We start from the raw sequence: 6,000 nt of genomic DNA on the forward strand, positions 1-6,000 counted from the left end.
ACTCACAAAAAGGGCAAGCAATATTCCAATAAGGAAAATACAGACAGAATAACATCTACACGAACCACTAAGACAACAACAATCACGGACAGAACAGAAAGGTATGCCAGAGGGTTAAATAAGGAACATGATATGGGAATTGAAACCAGGTGTGTGTAATACAGACAAAACAAAACGAAAATTAAACATGGATCGGTGGTGACTAGAAAGCCGGTGACGTCGACCGCCGAACACCACCCGAACAAGGAGAGGGGCCGACTTCGGCGGAAGTCGTGACACTGATAGTACTGATGTATTAGTATAATACAATAGTGACTGATAGTACTGAAGTACTAGTATAATACAATAGGGACTGATAGTACTGAGGTACTAGTATAATACAGTAGCGACTGATAGTACTGAAGTACTAGTATAATACAATAGAGATTAATAGTACTGACGTACTAGTATACTACAATAGGGACTGATAGTACTGAAGTACTAGTATAATACAATAGAGATTGATAGTACTGACGTACTAGTATAATACAATAGGGACTGATAGTACTGAACTACTAGTATAATACAATATAGACTGATAGTAGTGAAGTACTAGTATAATACAATAGAGATTGATAGTACTGACGTACTAGTATACTACACTAGGGACTGATAGTACTGAAGTACTAGTATAATACAATAGAGACTGATAGTACTGAAGTACTAGTATAATACAATAGAGACTGATAGTACTGAACTACTAGTATCATTTAATAAAGACTGATAGTAGTGACGTACTAGTATAATAAAATAGGGACTGATAGTACTGAAGTACTAGTATAATACAATAGAGACTGATAGTAGTGACATACTAGTATAATACAATAGAGACTGATAGTAGTGACGTACTAGTATAATACAATAGGGACTGATAGTACTGAAGTACTAGTATAATACAATAGGGACTGATAGTACTGAAGTACTAGTATAATACAATAGGGACTGATAGTACTGAAGTACTAGTATAATACAATAGGGACTGATAGTTCTGGGTTATGAGTATAATCCACTGTAGAATGCAGATAATTACATTCTACAGTGGATTATATGCAGATGATTACAATTACAGACTTCACTCTGACCATCAATGGAGTCCAGGCTGAAGATGCAGGAGATTACTACTGTCAGAGTTTACACAGTGGTGGAGTGTTCACACAGTGATATAGAGCCGTACAAAAGCCTTCCTCAGTCAGACTGCACAGTAAATGTATTGCTACAGCTGGGACCTACTACAGGTGCTGAAGGGGAAGAGACAGTGACATGGAACACTGAGTGAACTAAAATACACTGAGATAAATACACAGGTGATGCTGACAATAATGTCAACTTATCCCCTCTCATGTTAAATCATTCTTGAAGTGATAACACCCATATGTCCAGATGACATAAATAGTCCTCCCATTTTGTTATGGCCAACCTGAAACATGTTACACAATATGTTGAAAGGAATCCATCTATGTACACTAATAATGTCTCACAACATTTCAGAATAAAACCTCCAGTCTCTGTGAGATTCTTCTGTCAGGTTTTAATTTCAAGCGAAAAATATACTTTATTTATTGAGATGGTATAACATGATTATAACCCCTAATCCCTAACACAGTGTTTCCCAAACCTCTCCTTAAGTGTTTGAGGAAGTCCACATATTTGATTTTATTCCAGAATTACTACAACTGCTTTTCCTAGTGAGGGGCTTGCTGATTAGGGGACAAATTGAATCCACTGTGTTAGTTCAGGAACACATCAAATACTGTAAGTGGACTGTCTGGGAGGACTTCAAGAGAGGTTTGGGAAACACTGTCCTGAAATGACCTGCTAGAACATTCCAGCACCTTCCCAGTCTTTAATTGAGGCGTGTTTACCAATCAAGGCCATAATTGGCTGGGCAATCAGCCCCACCTCTTAAAAATGCTCCTGCTCACACAGATCTCTTCAATTACACTGTCTCTGTGGGACTAAGAAAGTCGGGCGTATTTATTAGTTATACACTGTAGCAAAACTTTTGCATTGGAAAAAGATTTGAAACGAATACAAGAGTTTCTATTGGACAAATTCAGCTAGGTCCCTCCCCATTTTGTTCCGTTTGCTACTGTTTGCTTGTGTTAGGTTCCATTAGGTTCCCTCTGGGGAAGTGTATTCATTACAGAAACCCTTTACCATTTTAGAACCAAATGGATACTTTATTGCTCGGCTTAATGGACTTTAGAGCTCATAATGGATGTAAATCAAGTCAATTTCTAATGTGGTGTAACTGTGAATAATATAATAATTCTTAATTCTACTTTTTCTTTAAGTTGTTGTCTGTTATTGTTGTTATTATTTTTATATTATTTTATTATTGACCATTTAACTATTCTTGATATCCCAATTTGTGCCTTGCTTGGACATTGGTATTGTAGTGGTCACGTCCTGTATTTTTGTTGGTCAAAAGAAACAAACGGAAGCAAACAGAGCAAAATGAGAGGTCCATCCCTGTTTAGTTTTGTTTGTTTCGGTTTAAGAAACGTTTTGCAACAGAGTCGCGGGAATGAGTACACCCCTGTTTGCATAGCTTGGACACTTTGCATAGACATCACATGCTTCACTGCTCTAGGAGTGTTTATATCCCTGTGAGTTTAACACTTCATGACTGAGAGCTGTTCTTCATGACAACAGAACCACAACAACCATGACTTGTTTCACCATCTTCATCTGGACACTTGCTTTCTGCCTTCAAGGTTACAGTTTTCAGAATCTATTGTTGAAGATTAATTTAATCTATATACATGTACAGTATATCAATGTTAATATTTATATTCAGAACTATTCATTACTATATGTAATATTTAATTTATATAAATGTTTATTTTTTATTTTTCAGAAGCCAGAGGACAGTACGTTGTGACTCAGACTCCTACAGTGAAAGCTGTTGTCCCAGGACAGCCAGTCTCTCTGAACTGTAAAACCAGCAGTAATGTGTATAGTAATAACTATCTAGCCTGGTACCAACAGAAACCTGGAGGAGCTCCTAAACTCCTTATTTACTATGCTTCAACACTTCAGTCTGGGACTCCATCTAGAATCAGTGGCAGTGGATCTGGGAGTGTCTTCACTCTGACCATCAGTGGAGTCCAGGCTGAAGATGCAGGAGATTACTACTGTCAGAGTTACCACTACATCAATAGTAAAGGTGTGTTCACACAGTGATACAGAGCCGTACAAAAACCTCCCTCAGTCAGACTGCACAGTGACTGTACTGCTACAGCTGGGACCTACTGCAGGTGCTGAGGGGAGGAGATGATCCAGTACAATGACACAGTGTGTAGGAGAGCTGAACAACAATATCTATGTCTTATAACTCAAAGCTGTTAGATCATATTCAGTCATTATCCCATGTGTTCCTTACTGCATTTTTTACTCATTTTTATTGAGTATCTCATGGAGAACCATGAAACCATCTATCTACAAAAAGGTTCATATCTGGTATCTTCTTAAACAGAGGATAGCAGCAATGACTTTGTACATTTAACAGCTCTCTAAAAAGCACCCTGCACACAAATCTTACCTGCCCACACTAGACACTCTACCATGATGCTGTTAGATTAGTAACCAACACAATACCTCTAACCCATCACTGTATCTTGTATCAGTTAGCAGGATGGCCATCCTTAACTGTGAGGTCACATATTCACTGATACATGTTTGTCTATGAGGACATCTTAGGGCAGCTGCCAATATATTTAAGAACTTTACTCACCCTACAGAGTCATGGACATTACTGTCTGAGATCACAGAACTGTATTATATAATGTTCTCAACACAAGAACTGAGTTTGGTAAGAGGGCGTTTAGCCTTGCTGCCCCATCATATTGAAACACCTTGCAAAAGGACTTAACATTACATCATCTTATTCTGATTGATGATTTAAAATCCCGGATTGGAGGACTGCTGACCACAGACTGCACGTTTTTAAACCTGCTCTTTTAATGTTTTAACTTCCCTTCATTGTTAGGTTTTATGTGGTGTTGTGTCTCATGTGTATACTGTATGGATGCTGCTCTCTTGACCAGGGCTCAATTGAACAATATGTAAATCTCAATGGGAATTTTCATGTTAAATAAAGGATAAATAAATACAATGAAATCTTAATATAAAGAGAACATACTGAGTTTCATGTATTGTAATGATGGTGTGTCTGGTCAGAGACAGAGGAGAGGAGGGAGGAAGCTGAACTCAGTCAGTAACAGAGTAGCAGTCCTGCACAGTGGAGGCCCTCTTCTCTCAGTGTCAGTCCAATAGTCCAGTAGTCCAGCATTCAGTCCACACAGTTCACTGCACTAACACTACTTTGCCTGCAGGGGACAAAACAGGACAAATTAGTATTCCTATTTTCCATAAATATCAATATGTTCCCATACCATATTACCATAACACTATAACACCAATCAACAGACAAAGTCATATATGTTCTTTAGATACATTAATATGAGTTTTTTCTTCAAATTGTCTTTATTATTAATTATGGTTTAGTCTTGCTAAACAACATTGATAGTGATCATATGTTATGGCACTTAAACCAATAATAGCATTGTATTTATAATATTTTTATTTGCTTAATTTATTTACATATTAATAGGACTTCTATGATTATTTGGTGACAATTGTTGGAGCAAGATCATCAGGTTGCAACAGACTCTCAGTTGTAATCTGATGGATCCTTAGTGGTCTAAGTTTACTGAATAATGGTGGATGGGGAGAAGACCAGAAGATTATTTGCATAGTGATGATGCTCTGTATCGACAGCACATGCTTCAGTGGTCTGAGAGTGTTTATATCCCTGTGAGTTGAACACTTCATGACTGAGAGCTGTCCTTCATGACAACAGAACCACAACAACCACAAAACGTCCCTCAGTCAGACTGCACAGTGACTGTACTGCTACAGCTGGGACCTACTGCAGGTACTGAGGGGAGGAGATGATCCAGTACAATGACACAGTGTGTAGTAGAGCTGAACAACAATAGAGTCAAACCAGAGCTATGTCTAGAAGACTTTAGATCATAACTGATCACTAAATGTTTCTGCTGACTATTAACTACATGTTGACTCTGTTGAGTAACTCAAGGAAAACCTTACCCACTAAGACTGCAGTTACTGACCCTGACCACTCGGGGGAGAATTAGAGCAGACAGTGTCTGGTCTAATAACACAGTAATAACAATATGCTCCATTTGTAGATGTCTACAATCAATATATCAGTCCGCATTCAGCACTTCAATCAGACACCATGTCAGGGATTAAATAGTTATCATGTTTCTACATCACACAACATTTATTAATAAAATCTGACTGTCCAGGAAGACTATTTAAGTGAAAAGGCCAGAGGAGGTATTGTATATGGCCAATATACCATGGCCAAAGGCTGAACTTAAGCACGACTCAACGCGGAGTGTCTGTACACAGCCCTTAGCCTGGTATATTTGACATATTTCACAAACCACTGAGGTCCTTTGTTTCTGTTATAATAAATTGGTTACCAAAATAATTAGAGCAGTAAAAATATTTTAAAAAATTCATACCCATGGTATACGGTCTCATAGACCACGGCTGTCAGCCAATCATCGTTCAGGGCTCGAACCCCCCAGTTTATAATTACATATAAGACACTTTGTTTTGAGATAACATAACATGATTATAACCCACTTAAACAATCTAAGATTCTGTCAACTTATAACCTCTCACCTGCCACACCCGGCTAGAACCTTCCAGAACCTTCCCAGCCTATGATTGAGCCCAGATGAGGCTTGTTTACCAATCAAGGCCATGACTGGCTGGACAATCAGCCTCAACCATTAAAATGCTGCTGTTCACACAGATCCCTTCAACTACAGTATCCATGTGGCACCAAAAAGTATGTTTGCATAGTAAGGACACTTTGCATAGACAGCACATGCTTCAGTGGTCTGGTAGTGTTTATATCCC

The sequence above is a fragment of the Salvelinus fontinalis genome, chromosome 39 (genome assembly GCF_029448725.1).
Source record: "Salvelinus fontinalis isolate EN_2023a chromosome 39, ASM2944872v1, whole genome shotgun sequence".
In the NCBI taxonomy this organism is placed as follows: Eukaryota; Metazoa; Chordata; class Actinopteri; order Salmoniformes; family Salmonidae; genus Salvelinus; species Salvelinus fontinalis.